Source organism: Macadamia integrifolia, unplaced genomic scaffold (assembly GCF_013358625.1).
Source record: "Macadamia integrifolia cultivar HAES 741 unplaced genomic scaffold, SCU_Mint_v3 scaffold369, whole genome shotgun sequence".
NCBI classification, from domain to species: Eukaryota; Viridiplantae; Streptophyta; class Magnoliopsida; order Proteales; family Proteaceae; genus Macadamia; species Macadamia integrifolia.
In genome coordinates, this window is record NW_024869731.1 from 275,611 (window position 1) to 284,110 (window position 8,500).

An 8,500-nucleotide genomic window follows, 5' to 3' on the forward strand; every position below is an offset into this window, starting at 1 on the left:
CTAGGTTGAACTGCACTAGCCTAGCAAATACCCTACCCTCAGGAGAAAAGTCCAACTCAGTTGCAGGCCTTACTGGTGAACCACTAATCACCTCATAGATGAGCTATTGCATGTCCCGACTCATTAGTGGGCCTATGCCTCTGGTCTTAGGAGGACTCTAATAGTGGATGCCCTCTGAGGAGATACCCAAAATCTCTGCCAGTCTATCTGTGGTAAGGGTGATCTCTACACCCTTCACCATACTGAGTATGGCGAACTCCCCCTCCTCCTCTATGGCCTCCAGGTTGCAGTAGAACCTCCTCACCAAATCCTTGTAGCATAGCCGATCAATGTTGAGAATGGACTCCCAACCCAAGGCAGAAAACCTCTCCAAGAAGTGAATGTGAGAAAAGTGCCCTACATTCACCTGTTTCTCCAATATCACTGACAGTGAATGGAAGGTACTCCATAATACTGCAGCTCTCACACTGTAGAAGACCATTTCATCATAGTTGGATGAGTCCTCTCCCATTCCCTGGATGGTGATGGGGCTGAAGAACTAGACCCCACCTCTCTCCTCCTAGCCTTGGAAGTCTTTCTCTTCCTTGATGGCTCTACGGATTCCTTGCCTCTTCTTGGTGGCATCCTGAAATTTCAAAGAAGAGAGATAAGTACACGAAATAAAATAAGAAGTCAAAGTATAAGGACTTTCAAGTCGAGATGGATAGAAAAAATGAAATCAAATAGATGAATAGAAGGAGCTGTAACAACATGTGGTAGAAATTTTTAGGAAATGTGATCTAAGCTGATATCTTACAAATCATTAAACCCGGACCAAAATCGGCTAAGTGAAGATACATGGATATGAAGGATTATAGTGATGGAAATCACCAAGCAAACATAGGAGATGCAAAGTGATGAATGAGAAAATGCATGTGTGAATTGAGGTATATAATGACCCAAATGAGATGTGGTCTTAATGCGTGAACAGTCCAAGAATGTATACAATGAATAAATTATTTTAAAGAAAACACAAGATACCGTACTAGATTAAACAAGAGATGGCATATCCCTAATCGGGTTTGGAATAAGAAATTGAAGGATTCCAAATAAGTATACTAACCAAGTAGAAAATTCAAATTTTGGGAATCTAGCCAAATGGAAGGTTACATTCAAAGGAAACAACCAGTGATGATTCCAATATGCTTGAAGATTCATAATTTAAATGTAAACAAGGAATTCAAGATATGGCTAGGTTTAAATTTTCCTAACATTGCTGCCCTCTTTGTTTGGGCAAATTATACAAGGATTAGGGCTATCATACCATCCAAATTTTGGGGGTAAATTGCAAAGAAATGGTTATTGAACACAAGAGAAGCCTATATTGTAATGAGCAAGGGAAACTCATGATGTGGATGCAAAATTTACACAGATAAGAGAACTGCACAACATAATCGCCAAAAATCACTATTTAGGGAATAAAATAGGGAGAAAATCTCTCCAATGTTCCATTTCAGGGATTAAACTAATTGGAAACTTAAAGCTAAGCTCTACAATAGCATATGAATCATTTTCCGTGGAGAGAATCAAAGGAGAAAACCAAAGCCCCAACCCCATTGGCAATTTTTTTTCCATGTAAAAGAGAGAAAACCCAAAAATTTTGAGAAGTAAAGGGTTAGAACCTTACCTTGAAGATGGAGTGATAGAGAAGGCAAGCTTGAGCGGATCGTTGTGTTGATTCGATGAGTTAAGTCGTGAGGAATCACCCAAGGATCGCCTAAAGTCGCCTGAGTTCGAGTGAGAAGAAAAGAAGAGGAAATCAGCAGAAAAATAGGGTTTAAAACCCTTAAATCGTGGCCTCAAGTAACTTTGGCGGGCTGAAACCGGCAGGGTTCAGCCAACCAAGCCCGCCGGTCTTTAGCCCATCGATTTTGGCAGAAAGGGCTTGACTCCACTGGTGGGTCCTATATGGCCTGCATTGATGGGTTTAATAGTCATTTTTTAAAAACTATGAGTTTATATGGGAGATTTGGGCCGATACTTATACTAAAATACAAATTTGGAGTTAAATTGTTATGTGCACGTTTCTTCGATTATTTTGGGATGGAAATGCACGAAGTTGCGAGCTAAGCTTCGAACAACTGTGTAATGAGTGGTAATACTAACGTATATGAAATTTTTATGCAAATCAGGTACACTAGCGATTGTACGCACTAGATCTGAGGTTGTTGCATAGGGTGCACCTCAAGATACTAGTCCTGTTAGTAGGCCACCAATCAATAGGAGGCCTCAACCTACGAGGCAAGCATCTAACCCACAACCTCAAGAGACAATGGATCAGAATGTGGCTCATGAGGATCCACCCATGGCTACACTTCTTGATCCTCCACCGATACTTACCTCTGGTGATGTTGAGAACTTGATTCAACAATCGAATCAGAATCTCCATCAGCAGATTCTCCAGCAACAGCAGGCATTTATGACTGCTATGCAATAGCAGTGGTAAGCTACACTACCAGGTCATCCTCCTTAGGTAGATATTCCACAAGGTCCAACTGGAGGGCCTGGTGTTAGAGCACAGCTTGGAGGAACACCATCTGGGATCAACCCTCATAATCAAGTTGGAGGTACACCACCTATACTACCTCAGGGTACACCTCCATATCTGATGCCACCTCCTTACCCGTACCATCCGATGTATGCACCATATTTTCAGCCAGTGGGCCATACCACAAGAGTGTTGGAGTCATTTAAAAGGAACCTACCACCTACATTCGCTAAGGTGGGAAGTAACCCTTTGGAACCAGATCGATGGATCCAAGAGATTGAGAAGATATTCGAAGTGACTGAGTGCACTGATGCTCAAAAGATTATTTATGCAGGGTTACAGTTTAAGAATGAGGTCAACTCTTGGTGGAAAGCCTCCAAAGACATATTGTTTACTACACACCCGGAACCCACATGAGAACAATTTAAGGAGTTGTTCTTAACAAACTACTACCCTCGTAGTTTTAGATACCGCAAGGAAGTGGAGTTCTTGGCCTTGACTCAAGGAAGCAAGTTTGTCCTTGAGTATCAGCAATAGTTTGAGGCCCTATTCTACTTTGCACCCCCTCACATGAAGTCAGCTAAAGAAAAGGGCAAGAAATTTTTGAAAGGATTGAAGGTATCTATTGGCACGATACTTGAGGCATTAGATCTCACCGACTATGCCTTGATTGTACAGAAGACCAAAACTATGGATGATAAGATGAAAGGTGAATCATCCCTTATACCTAGAGTATAGAAGAGAGCAAACCTTTATAAGGATTCAGGTGGCCCGAGTAAGAATTTTCATGGATCATATGGATTTGGCCCTTCATCAGGTTATCCTCCTCGACCCACTAGTGGGCCGGGTACTATATCTTTTCGCCTGAATACCAGTACGGCACCCATAGCTACTAGGCCACCTCGCCCTCCACTTACTACAGGTCAGGCTCAGAGAGCCCCTGCTCTAGTTCAAGCCTTGCAAAACCGTTGTTTTAATTACCATTCATATGGGCATTTTGCTAAAGGCTGCTGAGCTCAACCAACCTTACCAGCCAATCAGCCTTCTGGGTATAGACCTACTTTGACTCAAGGGAGTCAACCACAAGGAAGGATGTATGCTTTGTCAACTGAGGAAGCTGAAGCCAGCACAAAAGTGGTAGCAAGTACGATTTAAATTGAAAATTACCTTTTAGTAAATATTGATGACATGCTATACTTATGTTCATTGCTGTATTAGGTGTCCTACCTGTATCAGGTATACCGGCATATGTCTTGTTTGATTCAAGGGCTTCGCATTCATTTGCATCAAAGTGATTTGGTGAGAAACTTGACATGACACCCAAGATATTAGTGCATAAGATGATAGTCAGTACACCTACAGGAAAATTTTCATAGCTAATGGAAGTATATGGGCCATGCACCGTTGAGATAAATGGAAAGCAGTTAGATGCCCAACCCATCAAGTTCAACATGCAAAACTTTGATGTTATATTAGGCATGGATTGATTATCAGCACATCGAGTAAGTGTGATATGTGTTGAGAAACAGATCAAGGTGATTGATAATGAAGGGAAGGAAATGATATATCAAGCAGATATGACAAAGTGGGCTAAGAAGGACCTCATCTCTATTCTGCAAGCGGTAAAGTTGTTGAAAAATGGATGCCAGAGGTACCTAGCATCAGTGATTGATTTAAATGCAAATGTCACACCTCTAGAGGAAGTAGGGGTAGTTAAAGAGTTCCCAGACATCTTTTCGGATTATCTGACTCAACTACCACCTGACAGGGAGTTGGAATTTACTATAGATTTGATTCCTGGAGCTGCCCCGATGTCAGAGGCTCCGTACGGAATGGCACCAGCAGAATTAAAAGAATTGCAAGTACAGTTGCAAGATCTACTGAAGAAGGGATTCATACGCCCAAGTGTATCACCTTGGGGTGCTCCAGTGTTGTTTGTTAGAAAGAAGGATGGAAGCTTGCATATGTGCATTGATTACTGGGAGTTAAATAAGTTAACCATCAAGAACCGGTATCCATTGCCATGCATTGATGATCTGTTTGATCAACTACAAGGTGCTAAGGTATTTTCGAAGTTTGATCTCAGATCCGGGTATTATCAACTCAAGATAAAGAATAGTGATATACCAAAGACAGCCTTTAGAACTTGGTACGATCATTATGAGTTCTTAGTGTTGTCTTCCGGGTTGACTAATGCACCAGTAGCTTTCATGGATTAGATGAATCGAGTGTTTTATGATGTTCTTGACAAGTGGATCATTGTTTTCATTGATGATATCTTGATATACTCGATGTCAGAAGAAGACCATTTAAAACACTTGAGGATGGTATTGCAGAGACTGAGAGAGCAACAGTTGTATGCGAAATTTAGCAAGTGTGACTTTTGGCTTAAACAAGTTGGACTCTTAGGACACATGGCGTCTGAAAATGGAATCGAAGTGGATCCAGATAAGGTGAAAGCCGTAGTAGACTAGGAAGTACCCAAGAGCGTAATAGAAATTAGAAGTTTCTTGGGTATGGCAGGTTACTATAGACGCTTCATCGAGAACTTTTCTCGGATTTTAACACCAATGACCAAGTTAACTAGGAAGGGTATACAGTTTGATTGGTCAAAGGAGTGCGAAGAAAGTTTTCAAGAGCTGAAGAAGCGACTAGTGTCAGCACCAGTGTTGACTATTCCTGAAGGCACAGGTGGAATGACAATGTATACCGATGCTTCCAAAGTTAGATTGGGTTGTGTACTTATGCAACACGGTAAGGTTGTAGCATATGCGTTTAGACAATTGAAGAACTATAAAAAGAACTACCCTAACCATGACTTGGAGATAGCAGCGGTCATTTTTGCCTTAAAGATTTTGCGTCACTACTTGTACGGTGAAAAATGTGAAATATACAGTGATCACAAAAGTCTTAAGTACTTTTTCACCCAAAAAGACTTGAATATGAGACAAAGGAGATGGCTTGAGCTTATGAAAGATTATGATTGTGATATTCAGTATCACCCAAGGACGGCCAATGTAGTGACAGATGCTTTAAGCCGAAAAGCTCAAACGGTGTCACTTGCTTATCTAGCTGTCAGTCCAGAGCTTGTACAGGAGGCGATGTTAATGGATGAAATCCTCTTGTATGAGGGCACGACCTTGGAACTAGAGCACCAGTCAGGTGATGTCTAGCAGTTGACTATGTCCTTGGCAGCTCTACAGGTACACTCATCCATCAGGGAAGAAATCATAATGAAATAGCCTTTAGATCTTGAGTTGTAGTGGATCAGAGAGATGATTCGAGAGCAAACAATAAATGACCCTAGCTTTACATTAGCCAGTGATGGGGCATTGTTGTTTAGGGGCAAATTGTGTGTACCCTGCGACGAAGTAATACAATAAAAAATAGTAAAGGAAGCACATAGTTCTGAGTACTTTCTTCACCCTGAAAGTACCAAGATGTACAAAGACCTAAAACAACACTATTGGTGGCCAGCAATGAAGTCCACAATAGCTCTGTATATATCGGCTTACCTTGCATGTCAGAAAATCAAAGTTGAACGGCACCGACCTTTTGACACTCTTCAACCACTCCTAGTACCTGATTGGAAGTGGAATAACATTACAATGGACTTCGTCATGGGACTACCATGTACACCCATAGGAATGGATGCAATTTGGGTGTTAGTTGACAAGCTTACTAAGACAGCTCACTTTATTCCTATCAAGACCAATTACAACATGGATAAGCTGACACAGCTTTACATAGATAATGTTGTATGCTTACATGGTGTACCAATGAGCATTGTATCAAATAGAGACCCAACATTTACCTCCAGATTTTGAAAAAGCTTCCAATAAGTCTTGGGATCACAATTGAATCTGAGTACGGCCTTCCATCCACAGATAGATGGACATTCCGAGCGGACAATACAGATATTAGAAGACATGCTCCGAGCTTATGCCATGAAAATGAGTGCCAGTTGGGAAGAATATATACCTCTTATGGAGTTTTCTTAAGACAACAGCTACCAAATTACAATTGGGATGGCTCTATATGAAGCATTGTATGGTAGAAAGTGCAGAACTCCTATATACTGGGACGAAGTAGGTGAACGTCAAATGCTTGAACCAGAAATGATTCAGATGACATGTGATAAAGTCGATGTCATTAGAAAAATAATTAAAGCAGCACAATCACGTCAAAAGAGCTATGTAAATAGTTGTAGGACAAAAATGGAATTCCAAGAGGGAGAGAAAGTGCTCCTCAAAATAGCTCTTACCAAAGGCCTGTATAGATTTCACAAGAAAGGCAAGTTAAATCCGAGATATATTGGGCCATTTGAGATTTTGAAGCGAGTTAGAGCAGTAGGATATATGTTGGCATTACCACCTTCCCTCAGCAGTGTTCACAATATTTTCCATGTATCCATGTTGAAGCAGTACATTCATGATCCATCTCACGTACTACTTATGGAATCGGAATACTTAGGAGCTGATATGACATATGAAGAACATCTGGCTGAGATCTTAGACCGGAAGGTGAAAACTCTTTGCAACCGCTCTATCATTTTTGTGAAGATTCGGTGGGCCAACCACCCGATCGAAGAGGCATCTTGGATTGAAAGAGGATGATATTCAAACGTTGTATCCTCATCTTTTCGAACAATCAGGTACTATAATTTCTGGGATGAAATTTTCAAAAAAGGGGGTAATATGATACCCTACTTTCTAAACCCGGTCTAATTACCCATATTGACTTAGTTTGATCATATAGGGGCTGAATCAGAGAGAACCGACATAGGTATCATATGAAATATGGTAGCAAGGGTGACCTTGAACTTGGTTGGCCTGACATAACTGAACGGGTACCTAGTGTAATACGCGCACCCAAGCCTTGCACTTGCACGCACCACTAGGCCATATATAAAAAGTAAAGATACGTACTAGTATTTATGGGTGCCAACGTGGTCTAATATTATGTGAGAGTTTATTTCCATTGAATCCCACCTGAGATATACCCACCTGAGATTACCCACCTGAGATAGCCCACCTAAGATAGCCCACCTGAGATTTACCCACCTGAGACAGCCCACTTAAGAATAGAAGATATTTTAGGGGGCCCAAGTATAAAAGAGGTGACATTAATTGTCTTTTCCCTCATTAATGATAGTTGGTCGGTGGGAGAGTAAAGAAGAGAGAGAAAGAAGAAGAAAGGAAAAGAGGAAGAAGAAGAAGAAAGAAGAAAGAAGAAAGAAGAAAGAAGAAGGGAAAATCGACCATAGAGCTTCACCAAAGCTAGGTCTTGGTATTTTGAGCTCGGATTAATGATCAGCTCACCGAGATCTTCGATTTGAGGTAGGTATTGTACACATTATAAAGATTCTTAGGAAAACCCCTTTCTTAAACCCTCTTTTGATTTTTGGGAAAGAGCGCACTTGGATCTGGCTAATCCTACTTGGATAATCAAATCTAAGGTCTAATGGAAGGTGTGTATAATGATTTTGAAGGATTTAGAAGGAGTGTTGGTGAAGATCTAGAGTATTTGGAGGTTCTAGAGCAAAAGAAGTGAAATTTAGGGTTTCATTGGTGTTCTTGAGAAAGAGGTAAGAATCTTCCTTTTTTTTTTTTATTTGATCTTTGATCTAGGTTGAGGATAAATGATTTGACCTTAGATGAATGATTTGAGCCGCCGGATCGACCCCAAACAAGTTCCTTAAGCCAGAGAAAAGTCGGGGAAGATGTTGGAAGAATTTCGTTTCAAGATTGGGGAGTTATTTTTGGCACACCTAACTTTAGGTTCTGGCCCATCTGAGTTCCCAGAACTTAGTTTCTGGGCTATGATGTAAATGGTGGGCTGAAACCAGCGGGCTATGTGTCTTTGGCTCTAGCCCACCTGTCTTTCCAGAATTCCCAAAATTGGTCCAAATTTGATGGGTAATCCCCATTTATGATACTAAACCCAATTTTAGTGTTCAAACATGATGATTTG